Source organism: Mus caroli, unplaced genomic scaffold (genome assembly GCF_978045245.1).
Source record: "Mus caroli unplaced genomic scaffold, Mus_caroli_1 scaffold_17, whole genome shotgun sequence".
Taxonomy (NCBI): domain Eukaryota; kingdom Metazoa; phylum Chordata; class Mammalia; order Rodentia; family Muridae; genus Mus; species Mus caroli.
The window spans coordinates 2,127,861-2,155,475 of record NW_028227272.1 but is presented as its reverse complement, the minus strand read 5'-3'; the positions used below and the strand labels follow the sequence as shown (position 1 = coordinate 2,155,475).

Genomic DNA, 27,615 nt, shown 5'->3' with positions numbered 1-27,615 from the left:
AAAACCTCAGGCAAGAATCATCACACTGTAAAATGCATTTTGCCTCTTGTTTTCTTCACCCAGCACTATGTCTGAGCCTGTATCTATATCTACACAAGGGATACAAGCACAGCGTCACACTAAGGCAGCCCACTTAGACATCTTTTAACAGCTGCCCAGCACATAAACACAACACATTTTCCTCACCTATCTTTCCACTAATGGACACTCAGGCTATTTGAAAATGCCCAGTCTCACAAAAATCACTACAACGAATGCCCTTGAACACATCTCTCGATGTGTTGTCCAAGGCTTACGATTAGAGGTGAAATTGCTGTGTCCTATGAACATACATCTTCAAATGTGTTAGACTCTGCTCCTCAGTTCCACAATGAGGCCATATTAACCCACAATCCCAGCAGCCCACAAGGAAGGGAGTCTTCTCCTACCTTCAGGAAAGTCTTCTTCAGACCTAGGCTAAAAGGCATATAGAGTAAAAGTACACCTGTTTACCTACTAAGAGTGAACCTGCACTTAAACCTGTCTATACATTTATATCTATAGGTACGTAGATATATAGATATGGAGAGGAGAGAGGGAGAGAGTAAAGTTCAGTTCAATTCTCTCCTCGTGGCAGCATCATTTTGAAAGCTAACGATGCGTCTCTATTCGCCCATCTTCTGATGACTTAATGAATTAGCCACTCGCCCATAAGAACTGAACTGCTGGGATAATACATCAAAATCAAGCCAGGCACTCACACTCATATGGGCTGATGGATTTAAGGCGAGACCTCAGGCAATAACAGCGTTGTTTAGAAGACGAATCTACTCATAAGCACCCCTCCGTGACAAATGACGGACTTGGAGGCGATTCACAAGGTCCAGGTGGGAGCAGCTTCAACTTAATTAAACTTTGAAAACATAATAGAACCCAAGGCAGTACATCAATTTCTGGGTCCCCCCACTATCAAAAAGCACATGATATCCTTAATAGGTAGACCATATCTGATTCTTATGACTGTAATAGATTGCTAGCTAACCCGCACTATTCCAGCAGCCTTTGATCTTGCTGGAGCCAAAGCCACCTCTGCCTCCTTTCTCCTTCCTCCAGGTTTGTTTTTCTACTAGTCCACACAGGCAGGGAGGGGCCATGAGTGCTTCTGTTGGCATTGCTTTACCATGGGTCCTACCAATGCCCACCCTGGTGCTTCACGCTTGGTCTCTGCATCTCTGAAATCCTGGCATGTGGGCCACCAAGTGTCATCCATCCTTTTTCTTGAGACCAGGCTGAAAGTGGCCAAGTAGGCTAGGCTGGCCAGCCAATGAGCCTGAGCAAACTGCACTGTTTCCAGCTCTGCAGCCCTGGGATTATGACCGTGGACCATCATGCTCAGCACTCTACATTTTATATTATTTTATGTGTATGATGGGTGGATATGTGCACACCATGTCACACACATAGAGGTCAAAGGACAATTGCCAAAGACAGTGTTCTCCTTCCACCATGTAGCTTTGGGGATCGAACTCCCCAGTCTTGGCAGTCAGCATCTTTGCCTGCTATGCCATCTTGCTGGCAGCTCTATTTTTTTAACCAATGTTTTGGGATCAAAAGCAAGTCCTTTTGTTTCTGAATTGAACACTTAACCTGTGTGGCATCTCCCCAGATTCCCAAACATCCTCAGAACCCATGAGTCACAAGCCATGCAATCCAGAGCTCCATGACACCCTCAGCTCACAAAGGACTTCGGACACAAAATCCAAGAGCTCCTTTCCAAAATCCAGCTGAGCTGCTGAGCCACAGAGACACCTCACTACCCTACCCCGTGTCAACAGCTCCCTGCTGAGAGCCGGGCTGTCTAAACCTGCTGAGTCACTCGACTTTTAACTTTCACCTGTCTCATTTTTAAACCTCATGCTCCCAAACAGGTGCCCTTCTCAGGAATGCTTGAGAGAACCAGTAATGACAGAGAGTGGATACTTTTGTGGAGCTGTCCACATGAAGACAAGACTCTCAGCTTAAAAGGTTGAAAGGGAGCTAATTCTAGAACCAAATAAGGACAGTGACCTGGTAACACACATTTAAGTTACCCAAGTAACTTTGGTTGCCTTTGGTTGGTAGAAACTACATGTCTATTGGTATATTCTAAACCACAACGATGTTTGGTCACATACAGAGGAGGGTGACAAATGGCTCTGAAGGGGCTCAAGATCCCTCACAATAACTTTGATTCACTTTTGTTGGCTCTTGATTCACAACATTCCAGCCTATATACATTATTGAAATTCTAATCAGCTCCTCAGCCTCGTAGAAGGTTCAGTGGAAGCTGCTGCTCTTTCCAGGAACTTTCATTCATACACTAACTTCAGAAACATGCAGACATGTACACATACATGCACACACAAGCACACACATACACACACTAGTGACTCACCCTCATATTCTTACACAGTAGTAAGAGTCATTGTCTATAGAAGAGCATTCTACGAGAGCCACCTGCTCCAACAAGGTTAAGCCTGGTAGGCTAGAGGAAGGGACCCCATGCCCAACCCCATAGCCAGTCAGAAACAGAGCTTATGGTAGTGTCCTGGTTCCATAAGGAAAACCTGAGTTAAAAGGTTGGTGTGAGCCTTGTGCATCGTGTCTTCCAAAACCTTTCCAAGTGCTTTATTTTGTTGATCAGGAACAGAAGTCTCTAGCTGATGAGTTGAAGAACAAAAACAAGCATGGTCTCCACTCATCTAACAAAGTGGTGGCTGGCATTGGTGCCTAGGTCAGCTCAGACGGGGTAAGAGAGCAGTTACTCTGAACTAAATGAATGTCCATGACCAGGAACATCACTTCCAACGTGCTCCAAATAACACTTTCTAATGTGATGGTTAGCCAAGCTTTTACAGTCATGGAACAAAAACAAGTCATAAATCAAAACACTTGGGGGAGTGGGGAATGAAGATGGCTCAGTGCTCACAAGCTCTTGCAGAGAACTCAGTTCCCAGCATCCAAGTCATGCAGCCTATAACTCCAGCTCTGAGGGATCTGATGCCTTCTCCTGGCCTCTAAGAACATCTGCACACAGGGGCACTCTTGTGAGCACACAAATACACATAAAATTAAAAATATAATAATATCTGAATCTAAACAAAACACTTTTGAAATACACTGGTGAAACATCGATCAGGCCATAGAGCTTCAGAAAAGCATGAAGCCTGTGATATGGGCCCCATGCTACTTATGACATCCTTAGCTTAGGGATGTTAACAAATTCCAAACAGTTCATCTGTTAGTCACAGGATGCCAGGCCAACTGATAAATGGTTAGATGATGGAGACGCTTGTATTAAAACATTTTTAGGAAACCCATCACTCTGTACAGTAGATATAGGCCAATAAGAGAGAAAGGAAGGGACTGAGAGCAAGATGGAGACACAGGAGTGAGAAGGAGGGAAAGAGGGAGGGACAACAAACCACCACCATAGGGGAAAAACAACAAAACACAAAATAATGTGGCTCTGGGACTGTATCATTTCAACTCCCCATTCTCAAAAAGTCCAGAAAAAAAAAAAAAAACAACCTTTTAGACTATTTAATATCTTTTTCCAGGACTTCGGCCCACATTCGAAACATCATATACCTGACTATGCATTTTGCCATTTCTACATGATACTTGAAATTTTTCTAGGAAGGAAAAATACCAGTTGCTTTTAGTAAGAGCTTATACAGACAGCTTTATCTCAGTAAATCTTCACAGGGACCTGAAAAGGGGTCAAACGTGTGATCCCTTTTTTAATATATCCCACAGGGGATAATAATTGTCCTGCAGTCCCCATCTTATTCAGAAACAAACAAGGGGTTCACCTGGGACACCAGGCTCCCATGATCCCTAGCAGGTGGAAAGCAGCCACTAAACAGATATGAGGTGCTTCCATCTTTTAAAGACAGAGAAGCAGCATATTTCAGTTGTGATGATTGGAATTCAAAGAATTCCCTCTCAAAGCTTCCCATCACCTGTGTGTGGCTGTCATGGCTCCAGACTCCTGGCTCCCAACAGAGAACTTTAAGATGGAAAGAGCTTGAATAAATCCCAAGTGGTCCCTTGCTATTGGACAGGGACACCGGGCTAATAACTCACCTGTAAGGCAACTTGGTCCTATGAACTGTCAAGTGGGGTCACTTTCTGCCTCCCCAGGGTAAGGATATTTGACTAGCTTGACTGGAACAACCGAGGGGTTAACTCGTGGTAATCTCTCCCACACATAGCACAAGTACCCAACCTCCTACTGCCCAATTATATCACTCTTATCTCCAGCACTGCCTGATAAATTATAGAGTGGGGATCTTTATCAAAGCATTCCCTGCTGATCACCTCCTTTAAGCAAGTTTATGTTGAACACTGGTCACTAGGGCTGCAAGATAAATCAGGGTTTTTTTCCTATTCGTAGGCAACCCCCCAAAGAGGGCACTGCTTACCCCACAATGGTAAGATTTTTAATGCATGCAAATTTGAAAGCCATGCCACATTTATTAATCCCTCATTGAAGTGAATGGCATCAAAGCCCATGGAAAAAATCACTCACTCACAAGAACAGTTATCCCTGTGTCTCACCCAAAGAGCGACTGCCATGAGGAAGTGATCTACTCCTGGCAGTAGCTCCCATGCATGACCCCCACTCCAGGCTCTAGCACTTCTGAATCCTCCCCACCCCTACCTGCTCTGTCCCACCCTCATGAGGTCCCTATTCTTCAAGAGTCTATTGATAATCTCTTCATGAACTCAACCAGGTTCTTTTTGAACCAGGGTTTCCATCACGCTAGACAAGCACTCTTACCCTGACCTATATCCCCTCTCCCAAGACTTCTTTTAACTTTGAACTTGCTCTATAGCCCAGGTTAGCCTTGTCCTTAGCATCATCCTGGGCAGCAGCAGTCACTCTGAAGTGAAAGATCATGGGATTTAGCACTGATTGAGCAGTGCACAATTCAGAGCTGGATACTGTTCTGGCCACCCAGTTCTCCTTACCACCTCCTTCAAAGAAAGTGAGACAGAGAAAAGAATTCAGAGAGGGAAGAAGCTTTATCAATGTCACACAAGAATTCGGTGATGGAGTTCAAATTTGGATGGCTCTGCTGCAGGAGCCCATGATCTTGCTCACCCATTAAAGCATTCCTTATCTGGTATTCATCGCGTGGCAGACATCAGCAGAGAATTGATGACAGTCGTGCTGTTTGGGATGTACCAGCACGTTGCCTCATTCCCACCTGAGAAGCAGCGTGCGCACAGGCTAACAGGCAAGCCTCTGCTGGATTGGATGGGGACCTAGAAAATATCATAGCACCTCCAACAGCCTTGCCCTTTCCAGGGCATTCTGCCTGCCTCCTGTTTGCCAATTATCTGAGCAGCTCTGTACTGCAACAAGGCATAAATGGAGTAATGAATTGAGATGCAGGTTTCATAAAAGTGATTAACTGCTAAATTCCAGTTCAGCTAACAGTTCAATTATCCCATTTTGCATCTCAGCTTTCCATCCAATTCTGCATTCACACAGCCCCAATCACCGAAGCACCTACAGCCTCAGCATTACCATTAATTAAGCCATTGCTCTTCCCAGGAATCTGTCCACCCTCACTTGTGAGATGGGTTTGCAAATCGGGATATGAAGGGAGAGCTTTGAGTAACAAGTATAGTAATGCCAGGATGGGGATTCACCAAAAGTACATTCAGTGATCCCTACTGTGGGTGTGATGAGGATAGGGGCATCTGTGCCATCACACAGATGTGGAAGGCAGAGGGCAACACGCAGGAATCCGGTCTCCCCTTCCACTGTGGGTCCCTGGGATGAAACTCAGGTCTTCAGGCTTGTGCAGCAAGTGCTTTTAACCAATGAGCCATCTCACTGGCCCAATACATATTTATAATTTTACTTTGTTATTATTCAGCCACTCAGTGCATCCTCTCCTTTCCTCCATGCTAATGGTTCCTCTTTCTAATTTCATGCCATATGTATCTCATTACCTCCCCTTTCTACTTTCATGTCCTACACACACACACACACACACACATTTATATATATATATATATATATATATACACACATATATACATGTATATATATAAACACAAACATACATACACATGAGTATATGAGTAGCTAAAAATCTTTATATAAATTTAAAGCTATGTTCCTCATATGAGAGAAGACATTCAGTACTTGACTGGACCCACAAGAAGTCCTTAGTCCACTCTGACTAGCCAGCCCTTGATGTTCAAACCATAAGACTCAGTTTTCCCAAAGCAGCATTTTCTGCTCATACGCTCAGGTGTTCTGAATTCAACAATGTATGGAGTTGCCAGCATCTCCTGCCTTTTGCAAGACAGAACAGCACCAACCATATATAGTTACTGTTTATACAAGACAAGCAGTTTTTGCCCTATTCAACTCCTGGTTCTTCCTCTGCTATCTGCTGGCCTCACTCCATAATGGCACAGCTAGACTTGCCCACAATCTTGACAGGATGGAGAAATAGAAGTAAGTTTCAGGTGATTTTTTTAATAAGAAAATAAAATTCGAGTTATATCTTCCTATCTCTTGTGGACAGTCATTCATGTCTGCTCCCTCAATTTTGCTCATCAATGTATCATTTTGAGAGAGATATTCTGTGGACAAGCTATGGAGCCAGGCACTGCTTTAAACACTACATTCACAGTCACTCAATCCTCACAGTTCTATGCATTTGTTTTATTGTTATCTATGTTCTCTGAATACCAGAGAGGCTGAGCAATTGACATAGGGCCACATGACTATGAAGAAAATAACCCAGGACTCAAAGTCCAAGCTCAAAACAATATTCTAAATGGCATATACCTGCTAAACAACTCCTTAAATATTATTTTGGGACAAAATGAATGGATGCATGCATGTATGGACAGATGAGCAGATGTACCAGCAGGTGGATGATTGGATGGATGGATGGATGGATGGATGGATGGATGGATGGATGGATGGATGGATGGATATATACACAAGTGTGATGACTTTATTCCTTAAATGGCCATGTCATACATTAATCACATGAAAGCCTTATTCCACAAAGCCTTTATGACCAGAAGATGATGTTCCCAGAGAGACATGTTTTTCTCTGTTTTTCTCCCAAAACTTACATCTAACAGGATACCCATATCCCTTATTTATTTTCAAGCAATGTGTTGCACTCCCAGCAGCTGCTGGGTAGCAGGGACATGTGAGGGCGGGGTCTTCACATGCAAACGCCACAAAGAAGAAGGCATCACAGAAGATGATACTAATCACACATCTCTCCCTGACACACAGATCCCCAGCACCTCCATAAAAATGCACAGCATGGCTGTGACAGAACACGTAGGCATCACCCCCAGAATTCTTCTTTATGAGGCTCCCTTGCCATGATTAAGCATAAACAGCTCATCTTCAGATGTCTTGTTCTCTGTGTTCCTATTAGCTGGCAAGGTGAGATCCAGGTGCACAGGAGGCAGCTGTATTGGCTTGGGGAAGAGAGAGCCATGGTTATATTTTTCCTGCCAATACATGAGCTGTGTTCTCTGTCATTTATAACTATGGCTCCCTGCTGGTGACCCAAGACTTGTCTCTCCCTCCCACACCAGCTCTTTAGCTCAAGAGATTTCTGTAGGGAGTGCCCTCTTATAAATGAGAAGAATTTCTTACCAGGGCCTCTTTTCCTTTCTGGAGCCTGAAGCAGACCAGAGCAAGCACATATCAGATATATGAACCTCCACAGCAGGCTTTATGAACACACATGGAGAAATGGCTCAGTGAGACCGGGAGACTATATGTCAGCTAAGAAAACTGGACCTTAACCTTTCATGTTTGGGCCACGTAGATACTTCCAGCTCCAAACAGATAGACATAGAGCATACCAGAAGCAATCTTACTCACAGACATCTGTGTCTTTCTTAAACCCCTCTGTCAAGACTCTTTGATGTGTGCCATTTGAATTTCAGGAAGAACAAGAACCTGAGAGAAGACAGGGGCATCTGTTCTGAAGTCAAACACACCCAAGAGTGAACTCTGTCTCCATAATGTCTTTGTGACCTGTGAGATTCAGTTGCCTTTAAAGAGTTTCAAAATACTCTGTGAACATCCACACAGAACGTAAGAGAGCCTTGTACCTCTTAACCTTTCAGACGGTGATGGGCAATATGTACAGTGGTGGTTCTGTACATTTATACATACATGAGGTTTACATGAGGTTCCACTGAGCCATTTCTATTTGATTCCATGCACATAGAATCATATATGTGTATGGTTCCATACACACATATATGTTCCTATACATTTAGTGTGTGTGTGGTTGTTGTTGTTTCAAAGGCTCTAACAAGTACTAGAAATGCATGTTTATAATTTATATACATGGAACTATCATCATGTATATGCAATTATATGTCTATACTGTACTAAGATAAAGGTCATATGTCTCATCAAAAGAACATCATATACCAAATAAAAGCTACAAGTTACAGCGAGATGACAACAAGAACTGGATGGTTCCAAAAAACCTAGAAGACACTATGATGTCACAACGCAACACTTCATGGGGGTAAGGAGTTGCTGCTATAAACAAGGCTCCTGCCCTTCAGGCCATGGTAGCAGAGCACATGTCACCTGCACAGTGGCTGATCCCTGGGGCCAGCAACAAGCACCCTGGGCTGCTTTACAGAGTGATTGTGCTGTACTGTTATTGCTGTCTTAAAGTATATCCTCCTGTTTACAAAAGGAAAGTTTACTATGAAACGTGCGCTGTGGGCTGGAGAGCTAGTTCAGGACTTAGACACTTGCTTGCCTTGCAAACACTAGGACTTGAGTTGGATCCCCAAAGCCAATTTGGAAACAAGCCAGGCCTGGTGCTGTATGCCCATAATCTCGGCACCTAGGGAGGTAGATCGCTGCTGCTCTCTGGCCCCCAACCCAGCTCCAGATCCATGGGAAAGCCCTGACTCAAAAAAACAAGGTAGACCTTGGCTCCTGCGCCACATGTGTACATAGCCTCCCAAGTAAGCACCCGCACATACACAAGCACGCCTGCACATACACAAGCACGCCTGCACATACACAAGCATGCCTGCACATACACAAGCACGCCTGCACATACATGCCCAAAAAGGCCTTTCACACAAAAATAACTTGAACTTCTCCAATCAGGACAGCTGCCCCCAGTTGCTTCTAACTGAGAGTTAGTTCCTGCTCCAGTCTGAGCATCGGGAAGAGGGACATGGGGATGCCATGCAGATTCCCACTTGGCTTGAACATATCAATTTACTGTAGACTGACCAGGCAGGAGCCAAAGGCTCATTCAAGGTCATGGCTCAAGAAGGAGCCTCCAGGCAGGTCGACTCAGAAAGATGCAACCTCCTGCACCTGCTTCCCTGATGTGTGACCTTGACTGTGACCCTGCCGACCTTGAGAGCTGCCTCTGAGTGCCAGGCTGGCTTCCTACAGCCCCTCCCAAGCACTGGTTCTTCCTGACAGCTCCATTTCTGCCCCTTCTCCATGACTCCTGTGTGAATAATGAGTTCTAAATATATTTTCTCGTTCTAAACCATTTTTCTTTCCCCATGCTAAATGACCAGGCTTGTGTATGTCAGCAGGAAAACGTGCCCTGCTTTTCCAAAGGATGTAGAGATAAGGCCACACAGACATCCCAAGCGCCGGAAGGAGCGCTATGTCACTGACTCACAGGCGGGAGTAGAAGCTCCTTCACTTCACGCCTTTGAGCAATTACTACTCCAGCCCCAAGCCTCCCAATTATTTTATTTTATTTTTGAAAAAATGGAGGATGAAGAAGGGACTTCTATTAATTATTTTTTAACATGAGAACCCAAGGCCAAGTTACTAGGAGGATTCTTTTATTTCTGGGACCTGTCAGGATCATCCACCAGCACTGAGTTGAGCAGGTCCTGTTAGCCACAAAATCACTCACTATGTGCCTTTCTCTTCCTATGTTTCCTGTAGCCAGCATTGGGAAGGTGAGGATATGAAAGGCAGCGTTGGACAGAGATGGTTCCTATTCCCCCACTGCTACGTGACTTCCTAGGAAGATGGGACTTTCAGGGTGAGCTCATTTTCTCAAAATCAAATAAAACATGGGACCTAAGGGAAGCATTGCATGCAGACTCTTTTCCACATGTCAGGCCTAATTCTTCAAACATTAGACAGACCTAAAAATCACTGTTATGACCTTTAGAGTGAAAGTCATAGAGTTGGTGTTTGCAAAGGTCCTTCTGTGGAAGAGACATGTCCAGAGACGGCAGGAAGCATCGGAGGCAGCTCCCCAAGCACTGAGTCTGAAACTTTCCTGACACACACCATTCAAATAACCTCAAGCAAATGTCTTACCTACCTGACTGGGCTTTCCTCAATAGGTGGGCAGGGCACCTGCCCAGGGAGCAGAAGCCTGGAATGCCTAATCTTCATTGTCCACCTGACAAGATCCAGAGCCACCACCTAGGGAGACGAATCTCAGGGTGTGTCTGTGAGGGGTTTTCTATACTAGGTTAACCCTCCACTAACCATTAGTCTGAATCAAAAGGAGAGAATGTTCTGCTTCCTGGCTGTGGACACAGTGTGACCAGGTGATTCACACTCCCATCCACGTGACCTTTCCATTTCCATTCGACAGAACGCTCACCCAGAACTGTGAGCCCGAGTAAACCTTTTCTCCCTAAAGCTGCTTTTGTTGGTATGTTTTTTCCTTTAGCATAAGACATACAACTAACGCAGAGCCCTTAAGAGCACATCTTGCAAAATACCTTGGATGGAATCTAGCAGCTCTATGATTCAGTGAGATTCATTCCCTGCCCCTAGGGTGATCCAGTAACTTCAAGACAGAGGAATGTCCCTCTTCTGTGCCAATCCTCAAAGATTCAAGTCTCTCATCCCATCTCACCAGACGATGCTGAGATCATAGCTAGTAGTTGCTCTGAGAGAAGTTCTTTCCTATGTGGCGTTACCTGGACAGATCGTGGCTCTAGCTTGAGTGTAAACATCCTGCCCAGCTGATAGACTTCTCACTCTGGTTTCCCTCAGACCCCAGCTTCAGCCAAGAGAGAACTAAGGAGGTCACTTTAAATTACAAAATGACAAGGGACATCCTGGTCACTCTCAGGCTTCCTCTCCAGGGAAGCTCAGATCCTCTACAAAGCTGGACCAGGGAGGCTTCCTCTGCCTTCTGGAGGCCTGCACTGGCAAGCTGATGGCTTGCCCATCAAAGCGTGTGTGTCTCTGTAGGAACTGGAGAACAGCTTGTCTCCACAGTCTAGTATAATTACCACTAAATGCTCCAGAAACTTGGCAGGTTTGAATTCTATCCCACCCATGACTGACGTTCCTAATTAATACTATTGTTTCTCTCCTCTGGCTGAATTCCCTGAACGCCAACATGCAGGGCATAGACTAAAAACAGACATTAAGAAAAATAACATCAGTGTTCATCTCTAGCAGAAATGGATGCGGTGCTTTCGAGAGCGATGTGGGAAGGTCTCTGATGCCCATGCAGTAGAGGCGCACTTTGCCTGACCACCTCTCTCCTCCCACAGGAGCCAGAGGGTCACCCCAGCTTCTCCCTCAGGGCTCTCTACAGTTAGACTCCAGCCAGCACCTTTGGGGGAAGTTGCACTATGGGCTTCTATATTCTTTTGCTTTGCTTTTAAGTTCCAGCTCTAAACTTCCAAAACCGATCTCCCAGTGCAGTGTACGTGAGGAATAGCCACCACTGGGTACATTAGAAACAGGAAGTCCACCTTGAACGAAAAGAGTCACCTCACAATCTGCTTCAGAGTCTTCTGAGGGTGGCTGTGAGTCACAGCAGCCAGCATCTGCAGATGGCTTTGTTTACTTTCTGGGGTTGTGTCCAACAGGGAATACAGTACCAGAGCCTAAGTGGGATGAAGATAGGATCATTATCTGCTACCTAGCTATTGGGTCCCTTCCTTGGCCCCTCTGAATCATAGATCTTTCCATTGTAATGTGAATGCTAGCAATACAAATATGACAAGGCTGAAGCATCACAATGAGAAAGCCGTGTGGTTCCTGTGGACTCCACCAGAGAGTAAATAGATGCTAACTTAATCTAGTCCTAGGCACAACTAACTTACACCCTGAGATATGAGCTATAGATTAGTATCACTCTAAACTTGTGTGGTTGAACAAATAAGATGGAGCGTGTGGTCCCCAGGAGAGGAGCACATGACAGTTCAGGACCAGCACTGCAATGCCATGACCTACGTTTTGAGTTTGAATAATACACAAAATTGGACACAAAGCTTCACCGAGGAGTGCAGGCCTTTCAGCCGGGCTACTTGAGATGCATTGGTCAAGGGAAGGAGATCATCTGAACATAACGAGCTTCTTGGGCAGCTTAGCGATCCCTCGTCTCAAAATAAAAGGCAGCGAGCTGGAGATGCAGCTCTGTGGAAAAGCACTTGCCTGGAATCCACCAGTGAGAGGCTAGGGACATAGCCCAGTGGTGGATCACTAGTCCAGCTTGCAGTAAGCCCTGAATTCTATCCCCATCACCACATGCATTAAAATAAAAACTTACCAGTAAAACCAGACCCTGTGGCTTACAAAGGCAACATGAATAAGTAGCTGTGGGCCTGGATCTTATCTTTTGCTTATGGCAGGCTCTCACTCTGTAGCACAGGCTAGACTCAAACCTGATCATCCTGCCAAAGCAGGCAGCCTGGTGCTGTAGTCACAAGCATTCACAGCCACACTCAAGCTTTCATTTACCCTCTTGGTCAGTGTTGAGTTCCCTGTGGGTGTGGCTGAAGGGTGGCTCCACCCACTCAGCTTTTCCATTCTTGTTCCCCCCTTACCTTGATCAATTAAAATTCTTCTATCCTCCAAGGGCACCTGCACTCATGCAGCATACACACATACAGATACACACATACATGTTGACTAAAAAAACTAAGACCAAGGGGCCTCTCTTCCCAAACTTTATGTGCCGTGCCCCAGTACAGGGGAATGCCAGGGCCAAGAAGTGGGAGTAGGTGGGAAGAGGAGCAGGGCAGGGGGAGGGTATAGGGAACTTTCCGGATAGCATTGAAATGTAAATAAAGAAAATATCTAATAAAAAAGAAAAAACTATAATGGAATTAATACTTATTCTGCTGGGGTGAAGTAGATATTGCATAGAATTAGCCACTGATGCACTGGTGACACTGGTGACAGCTGAGATGTTCAATAGTAAGTCTCATTCTAGAATATTCTCATCACCACCAAAGGAAACATTGCACGTACAAGTTCCTATACCAAGAGAAGAACTATGTTGTCACAGGACAGCACCGTGAGCTCTTTCTGGTCTTCACACCATAATTTTTGTCCCTATTTTTTCCATTCATTTTCCTTGTTGACACCAAGTCTCACTATGTAGCCCAGACTATATATATATATATATATATATATATATATATATATATATATATACTTTTTATTAGGTATTTTCCTCATTTACATTTCCAATGCTATCCCAAAAGTCCCCCATACCCTCCCACCCACTCCCCTACCCACCCACTCCCACTTTTTGGCCCTGGCATTCCCCTGTACTGGGGCATATAAAGTTGGCAAGTCCAATGGGCCTCTCTTTCCAGTGATGGCTTATTAGGCCATCTTTTGATACATATGCAGCTAGAGTCAAGAGCTCCGGGGTACTGGCTAGTTCATAATGTTGTTCTACCTATAGGGTTGCAGATCCCTTTAGCTCCTTGGGTACTTTCTCTAGCTCCTCCATTGGGGGTCCTGTGATCCATCCAATAGCTGACTGTGAGCATCCACTTCTGTGTTTGCTAGGCCACGACATAGTCTCACAAGAGACAGCTATATCTGGGTCCTTTCAGCAAAATCTTGCTAGTATATGCAATGGTGTCAGCGTTTGGAAGTGTGTAGCCCAGACTTACATTCACAGTCATCCTGTCTCAACCTCCCACATGCTGGGCTGGCAGGCATGTCACCATGCCTGGGCACTTTACACCTCACTTTTGCTCTCAGGAGCTAGGTCTCCATCATGCTTTGACATTCATAAGTGAGCTTGTGGCCTGGCTTGGGGATGGGACAGATGATCAAGTGGGTCTAAGCTCCATGTCCTGTAAGAACTCACTCTCCAAATCAAAAGTCACAGCTTGTGGCGGTCGTTTACTGAGGGCAAAGCCAGACATAGTATAAGGAATGTGCAGACCAAAGTCTCTGGTATCCTCAGTGTGTCCAGCTTCCCTAGTGCTGGGGGAGGAAGCCTGTACCCCTGGATTATCGGTGAGTGATACGAGGGCACACTTTGGTTGTGCTCAACCTAGTTCTAGTTGAGAACCCTGCTGCTGTTGACCAACAATCACGTAGGTGCTCAGACAATACCAACAGACACAATGATTGGAGAAGGTCTCTTTCAAAATAAATTTTATAACCATCAATGTGACCTATGCCACCAATTCCAACAATGCTGTTTCTAACCAGACCATGGAAATCCACATCCAGAGAGGTGACAAGAGACCAAGAAGCTGAAGAAGACCTGGAGAGTTGGCTCAGTCAGTGGAGCTCTTGCTTCGCAAGCACAAGAGTTCAGTCTCCAGAGACCATGTAAAAATTGTGAGCATGGTGATAGGCATTTGTAATCCCAGCACAGGGGAGTCAGAGGTAGGTAAATTCCCAGGGCTTGCTGTGTAGCCAAACTGTGAGGTCTGGATTCAGAGAGACCCAGTTTCCAAGAAAGTGGACTGCCTTCCTGAAGTCAATACCCCAGATTCTCTTTGAACCTTCACATGAGCATCACACACACACACACACACACATCTTGAGTTAAAAAGGAATCCCAGCAGCATCAAATGCTGGGAAGGTGAACAGGTTTACATGTCCAGCTACATCAGGTCACCAAAATAATAATGAACAACCAAGTGTATTAAACCAGGTACAAGAAACCCAGAGGAGAGGAAGGAGAGGAGGGGCCTGCTGTCAGCAACCTGTCACACACACAGGAAGAACAGTGACATCTTTATAGAAGTTGAGGGGGAAAAGGAGAGATAACTGGTTCCACTAAATGAAGAGCTGCGTGGAGCCCACCCACCTGTCAGTTCTGCAAAGCCTTCCAAAGCTCTGCTTCCACCTGGAGAGGAAGCTAATCCACCCTGTTTAGACCCCCACATAGGAGATGGGTGACTTCTTGGAGACTTGATGAGTTTTTTAGAGTACTTCCCAGCAGCACTGGTGGTTAGCTGAACCACCTTTGATGCTGTGGGCTTCATCCCAAGGGCAGCTCTCTCTCCCATCTCCAAGGCTGCTCATGAATCTTTGGAAGCAGATACAATATTTGCTTCAAGGTTGATTCCACCTAAAGTTCTCAGAATGACCCTGATTTTATATTTCAGTGTCCTTTTGAAAAGTTCTCTTTAAAGCACCCAACTTCATGATGCAGTTGCTTTGGTTTTTATTCCCTGCTGGACAAAGTGCTATATTTCTAGAAATGCCTCATTAAGAAAGGCAACAAACACCTCCCTCCCCCATCCATTCACTGAAAGCAGTCCAGAGGCTGATTGCTCAGTCCTTGCAGGGCCGTTCTTGCCATGGGCGGTTTCTCAGCATCAATAAACTCAGCCTGGCTTCTCTGGAACACTGGATCTTCTCATTGGCAGACGCGGCCCCTTGACGGCCCAGGGAAGGGGGAGTATGGCTGTGCCTTTTTCTTGTTTTCCTTTTGAAATCTTGGTTTGGTGACAGAGCTAAGCAAGGAGAAAAACTAATCCTCATGCAATTCCCCAGCAGAGACATAAACTCGAAGGGAGGTTTGGAAAAGAACCGCAGAGATCAGTCAGGAAAGGAAGAGGTAGAGAGTTTGATCAAGCCCACAAACACAACAAGGATATGTGCAGTTCAAAGCACACTTTGTAACAGTGGCTGTGTCCCAGACCAGATGAGGAAAAAAAAATCTCAAGAATTTTGAGAGCTTGACAGTTGATGGCCCACATTCACCCCTACCCATCCTATAAAATTAACAACTGATGCAGGTCTGGGGAGATGTTTCAGCTGGCAAATGCTTTCAGCAACGTTAGGACTGGTATTTGGTCCCCAGCACCCTCATAAAAGCTGTCCCATTGTGGCAATCCACCTATAATCTCAACGTGGAAGGCACAGCCAAGGGATTCCCCTGAGCAAACTGACTGGCTAGACAAACATAACCAGGAAACTCCAGGTTCAATGAGAGACCTCCACTTCAATATATAAGGTGGTGAGCCATCAAACATGACACATGACATCAACCTCAGGTCTTCATGTGCACGTGCACACTGGCTTTTTAAATAGAGGAAGTGTCTTGTCCTGGGAGGAGGTTAGGAAGCTGCTTTGTCAATGGCCTTCATCTACTTTTGAGAACATTAGATCATCCCTCAGAAGAACTGGTCAAAGCCCCAAGGCCACATGCTTGCAAATACTGTCCCCTTAGTTCATCTGTGTTTAAATAGAAGATTCAACAAAACAGTCAGGCCAGCCCTCAGCCGGCTGCACACACACACACACACACAGTAGGAGAGACTGAACAAGAACTGAGCAAGCTGTTCATCTTGAATGGCTGTTTGAAATCAACCGGTGTCCTGAAGGGTGGTCAACAGTAGACATCTCTCTCCCACTCTGACTTCCAAATAACTTCGCAGGAGTCTTGAGCAGGAAGTGTCTAGTGTCTCCTCAGAGAAGTGCTTGCCTTGCAAGCACCTAGACCTGAGTTCTATCACCAAGAACCACGTGAAGAAAAGCCAAGGAAAAGGCAGGAATGATAACCAGGAAATGAAAAGGCAGGAAAAGGCAAGTGCTGATAACCCAGCACTGGAGAGGCAGAGACAGAGTGACTCCTGAGGCTCTCCGGTGAGCCAGTGTCACCTGCTGGGTGAAGAGCTTTTCTCAAAAACAAGGTGAGGAAACCACCTGAGGAATGAAGGCAAAGTTGACCTTTGGCTTCCACATGCACATGTAAACACACACACACATCATACAAGAGCCATGAACTGCAATCATATCCTCCAGGTTGCCGGCTACATCTAATCTTTATCTCAAGTAGACACCCCACCCCAGGACATTTTCACTTCACCCATGTCCTTCCATGCAATCAAATCCTCATATGTATCAAGTGTCTTCATTCCTTTGTGTCCCTTGCTATATCTTCTCCCCACACACAATGGGATGAGGCTTCAAAGGGACAGACTGATCAGTGCTCTGTACCCACTAAGTATAACCCTGGACCTGAATACGCTGCTTTTCTAGTTGCTGTGACAAAGTACCTGAGCAAAGCCACTTAAGGGAGGATTTGTATTGGGTCACAGCTCTAAGGTATAGTCCATCATAACTGGGAAGCCATGGTGGCTCCAGTGGGAAGCAGGTGGTCACATGGTCACATCGTATCTGCAGTCAGAAGCAAAGAGAAATGGGTGCTGGTGTTCATCTTGCTTTCTCCTTTTACTGAGCTTTGGACCCCAGCCCATGGAACGGTGCTTCCCAGAGGGACAACAGGTCTTCCCACCTCAGTTCACCCAGTCTGATATCTTCCTCACAGACATGTCCAGAGGCTTGCCACCTGAGTAATCCTAAATTCTGTCAAGTGACTAGTCAGTATTAACATCCAAGACCAGAGAACTACAGACTAATGTGAAGACAGTTGATGGAGCAAGTGCCTTGTGAGAATGGAAGGAGCCTGCAAACCCCAGAGCCTCCCTTAGCTCTGTGTGCTGAGCCATGGATGGCAGAGACTGGCCTTTGTTTCTGTGCAATGGCATGGCACAGAAAGGAGCAACATGGGAACAGGGCATTCGCTCCACATGCAGGAAACATATGCCAAAGCGCTGCACTCTGGAGAGCAGCCCTTCCCTTCTCTCTGGCCGCCACCACTCAATGCTGACTGTGTCCAGCCAGCTCAGAGGAAGCTCTAGTCAATCAGATCTGCTCTTGAGCCTCTCTAGGGTATGCTCTTGTTCTCTTATGTGAGACCAGCTCTGCAGTTGGCATGGCTAAAAGATCTCTCTTGTAGAGTCGACAGACCCAAGTGGGTGGCAGTTTTAACAGACGTGGCTTGATTAGCACCCCCTTGACATTTCCATGGTTCAAATTCACTGCTAACATACCTACCAAAGAGGCTTTTCAGAACATGCCTCTGAGAGACTGAGGCATGCTGACACCAGCTTCCACCTCTGCAAGCTCTAAGGATTCCAAAAGCCTAGCAGAGTTCTACCTGGCCCTGGCAGGCAAATGGCATAAGGCTTCCAAACACAGTCAATCAGAACCTACTGTGAGTGCTACACAGGAAAGCCAAGGTAGTCTGTGACTCCCAGGACCTACTGTAAAATGTCTGTGTTCAACAAATATTGGGAAGCAATTGGAAGAATTTGAGCCTTGCATGCATGCATCCACACATCTGCACATCCATTGACCTGCATATTCATATACAATTCCATTTATCAACCTACATATACATTCATGCATCCATCCATCAACCTATACACACATACATACACCCACATATACATATGTGCATCTATTCATCCACTTACATATACATATGTGAATCCATTCATCAATCTGTATATATATTATCTACCATTCATCCATCAACATATACATGTATTTATCCATCTATTGACATATATATACATATTTATATAGATATCTATACATACATACACCCATATATACATTTATTTATTCACTTACATATACATATGTGCATCCATCATCCACCTGCATATATATGTATATATATGAGCTTGTTTATATACCCACATACATATACCCACATATAAATACATACACCTACAAATACATACAAGAACTTACCCATCTACCCTTCTTTACATATCTACATAGCCTTATCCATTCATCCACTCATCTGCCAACTCATCCACCCACTCATCCATCCACAAAATATTTACTAGTGCCAACTAGACTAAATACTAAGCCAGACTCTGGTTCTATAGTGTTTCACCACTCCTGAACTCCTGACCATTAGCTGGTCAGAGATACAGCAAGCATCCAATTCCTTTCATTTCATCAACTGTGACTCTTTCTAGAAGTAAAAATAATAAGACATAGGCTGGTAAGATAGCTCAACAGAAAAGGAATTTGTCATCAAACCTGATGGCCTAAATTCAATCCCTGGAACCCACATGGTGGAAGAAGAGAACTTACTCCCACATGTGCACCATGGCATACATGCCCCTTAAAACAAATCAATGTAATAACAAGGTTGTGTATGAGGTTATAAACACAGCTGCTTTAGCAGTGGGGGGATCAAAGGAGATGCATCAAATAAACTGCATGAAAGTCTTACCCTTAAGGAGGAGTCAGAGCACATTTCATGTTGCTAGAACAAAACACTCTAAGGCTGAGTTCTTTAGAAAGAAAATAGGTGTTCTTAAGGTTCAAAGTCATGGTGCCTGTGGCTGATTATCTCTGATGAGAATGGCCACATCACTTCATGGTGAGTGTTATTGTATAAATGTGCCCGTTTACTGTTACTGATATGGAATACTTAGAGAAAGAGGTTTGCTCTAGGATGTGATTCTGCTATTGGGTGAGGGGAGGAGTTGTGTATGATGTAAGTAGACTTAAGTTACAGCTTCACCTCTCTCAAAGTTAACATTCCCAATGATCTCATTATTCCTATTAGCAGTCAGATAACTGTCCCAGTAACGGATACCTAAGAGGTACAGTTTAAAGTTAAAGAGGAAGGTTTTATTATGATTCGTGGTTTCAAAGGTTTTGATCTACTATCACCTGGCCCCATTGCAATGGGACTGTGGTGAAGCAGAGCATTCTGGGAGTGGGGGCAGGTGGCATCTACACAAGTTTCATTGCTTAGTCATTGGGAATAGTGCAGTAATGAATACGGAGGTGGGTCAGGTCTAAGAGCCCTACTGCTCTTGCCCAGGACTCAGGTTTAATTCTCAGCATCTATATCAGGCAGCTCAAGACTGCCTGTAATTCCAGCTCTTCTGATCTCTGTAGTCACACACACACACACACACACACACACACCACTGTAAATCTTTTATTAGAGTCCTTTAGATATGTTTCCCAGAGAGAAACTCATGTGGTCACTGATCACAATGTAACTGTTTTCAGTTTTATAAGCACCCCATACTGATCCAGTAGACCTGGGCCAATCTGCATTCCCAGCAGCAGTGTGTTAATGAGCAGACCTTTGTGTGTTAGGTGTATGGATTTTGTGGTTGTACAGAGAACAATCTTTGTAAAAGCTACAGGTGGAGTTTTCAGAGCTCAAATCTGCAATGAGACACATATACATACATGCATGCATACATACATACATACATACATGCATTCATGGACACAAGACATGTTCTGTAGATGAGACATCCAAGGCAAAATAGTCACAGTCCCTAGTTCTGGGTAGTTTGTATATACACTTTATATTATTCCTTCATTATTACTCTTTTTAATTATGCTTAACATTTTTTTATGTTGGAGAATGGTAAAATAGAAAAAAAAAAAAAACAGAGAAGCCATTGTGGTGGCACACACCTGTGATAGCAGCACTCAAGAGGTGGAGGCAGGGAGATCAGGAGTTCAGGGTCATCCTGGGCTAATTGTGAATTGGAGGCCAGCCTGAGCTACATGAGAAAAAGAAAGTGGGTCTGAACTAGTTCACCCTTGAGTTATAAATAGATAGATCATAATGAGAGAAGACAGAACTGTAGACTCTTTTATTCTAAACCTCAGTAGAAAATGGCAGAGGTTGTGTGAACAGATAAGTGAAGTAATGTTTCATTGCATCTGTACCTTTGACCTTTGACCTTACCTAAGGAAAGTCCCAGGCTGATTCAACATCGTGCCTCCCTTCTAGCCACCACCTCCTCCATTCTTAGATGGGCTTCTCGAGTTAGCACTCCTTTATTCCTTTATTCTGGATGTTCCTCTTCAGTCTGCACACACAGAGAGCACAGCAATTTCCAAAGCCCTGCTGCACATTACAGTGAATCTCTCTGTCTGCCCCAGTCTTTGGGCATGCTGGACCACCCAGTTCTTTGCCTGCCTCCGCTCACCTCTCAGGCACAGTGGGCATATTAAAGGATCATTCATGGCCCACTCTGAAGATCTGTTAGCGTCATCAGCTTAGCTCTAAAGTGGATAATTTAAGCACTTGATCTCTATGGCAAATAAAAAAAAAATAATGAACTGTGCGGGGGAAGGAATACCAAAATTATCTAAGTAGAGCCATATCCCTTCAGGAGATAATGAGAACACTCAGTGGCCATGGTACCCAGGAAGGCATGTTAATAAGCGCAACAGAGCATAACACACAATGGTCTACTAATGGAGATGAAATGGAAGGTCCTGTGGCAGCATCAAGTGGGTAGGATCTGGCCCTGGGCTCCAGCTATGAAATAACCAACCAGATTCCATTATAGCCAGTGGGAAGCTATGGAGGATTGGGGTGATTACTCCAGGAAGATAAAGATTTGACAAGGAGCCGAGAGCTTGCAAATCATTCCTATAACATGGCACATAGAAACACCATTCAAAGCCATATATCCATTCAAATGGCCTTGGATCTAATACCACTTTCCTGACATTGACTCTCTTTTTAAAAACTTTTTAAGTGTGTGTGTGTGTGTGTGTGTGTGTGTGCGCGCGCGCGCTCATGTGTATGTATGTGTGTGTCCACATTCACAGAGGGGCAAGTATTGAATGCAGGTCATCAAGCTTGGTAGCCAGCTCTTTTACCCACTGAGCCATCTAACATATCCTTACTTTGATTCCCCAGATCCCCTAATCCACTTGTGCCTACATCTGAGTGCAGACAAGTGCCTCCGTGTCTGAACCTCAGGGTCCTAACTTTTAGTGAGTGCCTTAAAGCCTTTGGTGTGTCAAAGACCGTCAAACCCTCCTGAATGTTCCAGTGCTTAAGAACACAAAGTACAGGACATATAAAAGACATCATGAAAATGGCAACACAGTTATCAAAATATTTTAAAGACAGACTAGTGATTTAGAAGTACATGTTTCTTTATTAGTGCTTTCAATAACAGATCGAGCAGCAGACCTAATGACCACCACAATTTCTCAGCAGTGATGAGCAGAAATAATATGTTTGGAAATTTGCAACAACTGCAATGTATTATGAAAATAGCTATGATTTGATTGGTGACAAAGGCGCAGATTCTACTAGAAGCCACTATCATCTGCTGCCGTCCTTTATCATAAAAGGAAACTCTTGCATTTTTTGTTACAATTAGTATCTTTTTCTCTCATATTTGAGTTTACAGTGTCCTTGAGTCCTATCAGTGAACCCCAGTTTAAAAGGTATAGGTCAGAAACCTATGCAGTGGTCAATCTACAAGGTAAAGGCAGGAGGATAAGACACCAGTATTGCTTCAGAGCATCTTCCCGTACATCTTCTCCCCTTCCTCTTCCTACTCAGCCTTTGTCTTCTTTTGACCTTGCATTTATTAAAGTATTTCTATAGGATTTATTCATGGACTTATCCAACACATCTGTTGGGTGCCTACTGCATGACAAGGAGAGTTTCAATTCTGGGGAATTAGAATATAAAAAACCACAGTGTTCAAACATCAGAAATTACAGATCTTCTTTTTCTAAGACAAAATTTTCTGAGGCTTGTCCTTATGTTTACAATGCTACAATGATAAGCTAGAGCTTATCATGTTGACTATGTGAGTGGTAAGCAGTTGTTGGATGGATGGATGGATGGATGGATGGATGGATGGATGGATGGATGGATGGATATTTGTAGTTGAATAATCAGATATATGGATGAATACATGGATAGATACATGGATGGGTGGATGAATGCATAAAAGGAGAAATGAATAGGCAAATTGATCTTTATATTTTTTTATATTCACTGGAATAGCCTAAGATATACCAATCAACTAATAGCCAGTTTGGTACTGGAGCACCAAAGATCCTTCATGCAAACCCTCAGGTCAAACCTCTTTCTATAGAGAAAAAGAATAAGAATAAAAGATACAACCAAAGGCTGAACTGAACTAGAAACTTTTTGTGTACCTATGGTCAAGGAGCAGCTCCTTAAATAAACCAAGTACACTAATTTGATAATCCAGATGACCTTAGAAGAAAATTCAGGTTCATGCATACGCTGTGTGGCCTGATTCCCCTTGCTTTGATTTTGCTCCAATTGTAATGAGACTTTTGCTCAGCTTGCATCAGAGAATCTTTCAACCTTGAGTGGTGCCTTGGTCTTAGAGTCTGGACTTCCTAAATCACTAATGCCTAAGTTCTCAAGTAGGCAATGAAAAAAAAATTCCCTATGTTTGCTGGTGCTTCTTCATTTTCTTTTGTTTACCCAATAATTGGAATCATCTCAGCAACACTATAGATGACTGGGAGCCCATGCATCTAGATTCTTGGAGTAGGATCAAGAATTGAAGGATTCGGATCCTCTGTCAACAAACACATTATGAGAGAAAAGTCAAAGCTACCTTAATAATGAGAAAAGAGCCAATATAACAGAACCTACAGCTTGTTCTACATGTGCTTGCCTACTGTGCCACTAACTGGTTTGAAGAATTGTTTTGTTATTCAGTTCCAGGTTCTATTCTATCCATTGTGAGATGGTGACAGTAAGACCAACCTCCTGGTGATAGAGGAAGAGAAACACTGAAATATGCCTACAGTAAGAGTTTCTAGATTATTAGTGCCATTGCTGTAACTGCCAGGAACCTATGATTGTAAGGCCACAAAAATCATGGTTGGAATTTGGTGAAATTTCACTGTGTATAGTCATTGCACATGGTACAGTGTTAGAGAATTGTATTTTTTCTTTTGTTTCAGTTTTGTGTGTGTGTGTTTGTGTGTGTGTGTGTGAATTGTATTTTTTCTTTTGTTCCAGTTTTGTGTGGTGTGTGTGTGTGTGTGTGTGTGTGTGTGTGTGTGTGTGTGTGTGCTGATCAATATGCATGTACTTGGGATGTGTACATAGGTGCACATATGCATGTGTGCACTCTGATATGTGGAAACCTGAAGACAGCCTCTGCCATTGTGCTATCTTTTTGTTGATGATGGTTTCTTCTCCTCCTCCTCCTCCTCCTCCTCTTGTTTTGTTTTGAGGACAAGGACTCTCACTGGCTTGGAACACATCAAGTAAACAATCAGCCCAGGGAAACACTTAGCTCCCCATCCCCAATGCTGAGATTACAAGTGTTGCCACATCTGGCTTTTTTCACATGGGGTTCTGAGGATTAAATTCAGGTCCACGAGCATTTTAGCAACTGAGGCATTTCTCCAGGCCTCATTTCTTTTGTTTCTATATCCAAAAGAAGCCAAAGCTAAACCCCAAAAATCCCTCCTTGACTGGGGGTTACTACTGAGTAGTGGAGAGAGTAGTGGAGAGAGAAAGGTCAGGAATGAGTACTCCTCCCTCAGTCTCCCTGATTACTTTCTGAGTTCCAGAATGGGGCAACCTTGACTTATGGATTCCTATGGTTTAAGCTTAATATCTGGTTTTCAAGACTCCTTTGAGCATGCAGCTCAAAGAAACTGGTACCCACATGACATGATGTGGCTCAAAAGATGTCTCCAAATACTTCATATGAATTAACTCCTACAGCCAGGGCATGAGCCCATTTCACAGATGAAGGTCAGAGTAAAGAGAGTTGCACAATAGCACAGTGAGAGCCATACTTGACCTGAATGTGTCCCACTGCAGTCTGTGCATTCTCAGGGATCAGCGTCCCAACATCAGGCACATCAACCAAAAGTTATCACCATCTTGGGGCCATAACTAGCCAGGTGGGCTCTCAGGTTGTGTACAAAAAGAGAATAATATACTAGCTTTATTCTCTCATCTTCTAGGGCCTGAGTAAAGGCCCCCCCTGCATCCCAGTCTTGGTTGAGCTGGGCACAGGACATTAACTTGACCCCAATACAGAGAAGGTACATATGGCCTGGCCCAGGAACTACAGGTGAGCCAGCTAGGCCTGTGCCATCTGTCCTAGTTAGGGATTCTATTGCTGTGAAGAGACACCATGGCCACAACAACTCTTATAGAGAAAAGCATTAAACTGTGGAAGGCTTACAGTTGTGAGGTTTAGTCCTTGATCATCATGACAGGAAGCATGGCAGCACGTAGGCAGCCACTGTGCTGGAGAAGCAGCTGAAAGCTCTAAATATGGGTCAGCAGGCAGCAGAATGAGTGGTCCTTCTAAAACCTCAAAGCTGTGACATGCTGCCTCCATCATGGCCACACCTTCTCCGACAAAGTCACATCTCCAATAACACCCCCCTCCCCCATGAGTCTACAGGGCCATTTTCATTCAAACCACCAAATGGTCCCAACTCTGACTATAGGAAAGAACAGTTCTAAGCACTTCTGGGAAACATCACCTGGCTCAAACCAAGCCTTGCAAAGAGGGGAGTGGTTGCCAAGATGCCAGAAAAATCTTTGGTTCTGTGTGGGAAAGGAATCCACAAAGGGAGGCAGCCACCCCAAGCCCAGCACACCTTCAGTACCCCAATTTTCCCAAGTAGCCTTGCACATTCACATATGTGAAGGCTGAGGCAGAAAAGGGCTAATGGGAGCCTTCACACTCAGCCTGGCTTGAAGGAGAATGGGCCCAGCACCAGCCATCTGATTACTAAGTGCATTCTTCCCTGGGTGGTGTATATGCAGTGTACCCTGCAGCCTGGACATCATGCAGATGAAATGTCTGAGCAGAGGCATAGAAAACCCACAACCTCGAAGCTGTGAAGTAGCAGTTCTTGAGTTTAGCTGTAAGCCTGTCTCCTTTAAAGGTGGTGGGCAATTTGGTGAACCACCCTGAAATAGCCACAGTGTAGAGAGCTACACTTAACATTTCAATAGGCTTGCCATACTTCCTGGATAAGCTTACTCACTTCCTAGATAAACTTATTCCACTTCTGGATCAGCTCATTCAATTTCCTGAGTATCGACACCTTATTTCCTTGAAAAACTCACTTTACTTCCTAGATAAGTTTACCCACTTTCAGTAAAACTTCACTCTGTATCCTGTATAAACTCACTCTACTTTGCATAAGTTTACCCAACCCTCTGGGTAGTCCCACCGTACTGTCTGGGTAAGCATTTTGCTCCTTGGATGTCCATCTGCACATTGCCTGGCTGGGTAGAACCAGAACACAGTGTGCAAAGACTTCTGGGATATAAGTAACCCTGTTTGGTACCTTCTAGGTCAACTACAGACTGCCTGCACATACCTTGCTTGCTGAGGGAAGACTCTGCTAACATGATGAAGTAACACCTGCATCCTCCCTATACCCCCACAATGCCAGTGAAGAAGGAAAGCCAGGAATCAAACAGGCCTGCATCCACCTCAGATCTGATCCTCTGAGTTTATTAGCAAACCTCACAGAGCCTCTGCTTGCCCACCTATAAGATGAGCTGCTAATAGCAGCTGCCTTATGAAGCCCCCCATAAACACTGAGTGAGATTAAACATAAAGTGCCTCCCAGTGTCTCTGGTGACTGGTGTTCTCCCAGACTCTGTCAGCTATGTAAATGGCATCATCACCATTGTTCTTATTAAGAGTGTTACTGTTAGCATGATGCCCTGCCTCTGGTATGTAAATGGATGCTCCTGTTTGGGTAACAATAGGCTGAGAGGAACTCTGAAGTATGAAGTCCTCCTGTATCTAGATGATAAAACAGTACACAGACAGGTGGGGACCCAGCATGGATGTGGGTGACTGCTAGGAATTCCAGGGTTGGAGGACAGAGACTCAGTGTGGCCAACAAGGTCACATTCAGGACAGGACAGGAGCTGCTGATGACAACTGTGGGCAGACAGAAGCTGGCACAGCTTCTAAGAGGAATGTGCAAGATGGTGTGAACTATAGAAAGGCCAGTGTGGGTCTTTAACAGAGTCTGAAGGCCACTCCAAACTTTAGGGCCTATCCTAGATGTGTATTCTCCATGGGAAGAGAGTCAAGAGCACAGTGGGAAGGAAATGGGGAGGAGGAAGGAAATAAAGTGGAGGGACAGAAGTTAAAAGTTAGAAAGAAGAGAGGCAGGCAGGTGTTGCCAACAGACACACACCCCCTCAAAGCCCACCCTCAGTCCCTTCCTTGAGAGGCCAGGAAAGAGGGGAGGGAAGGGAAGAAGGAAGGAAGGGAGGGAGGGAGGGAGGGAGGGAGGGAGGAAGGGAGGGAGGGAGGGAGAGATTAAAAGGGTAAGATAAGATCCTTTAAGAGAGTAAGAGAGGAAAGAAGAGAAAGAGAGGAGAGAAGGGAGGAAAGGAAGACAGGAATGGAAAGTGAGGAAGAGGGGGAGGGAAGGAGGGGAATACGAGGAACAGACCGGACTTCTGTGAGCCCCAGTGCAGAGCTAGAAGGCAGTCAGCCATCCCTCCCCTCTGTGTTTATCTAAGCAGCTGGCACAACTCAGGCAGTTTTGCTTAAAAATCATTTCCCAGGGGATTAGCATCCCCTTTCACACTTAAAAGCCTTCCCCAAAGCCAAAGAATGAATTGATTTTCCTATAACTAATCACACTCCCGCTTAATAGCAGGAAGCTGCAGCTTTATTCTCCGTCTCTGCAGCTAAAAAAAAAAGAAGAAGAAGAAAAGAAAAATAGAAATGAAAAGA

The 27,615-nt window shown here is 44.6% G+C and overlaps 1 protein-coding gene across 15 annotated transcripts in view; it reads right to left on the bottom strand.

The window, feature by feature from the left end:
• Rbfox1 (RNA binding fox-1 homolog 1) overlaps positions 1 to 27,615 on the bottom strand; it is a 2,110,633-nt gene that overhangs the window by 1,816,705 nt on the left and 266,313 nt on the right. The gene's annotated exons all lie outside the window — the stretch shown is intronic.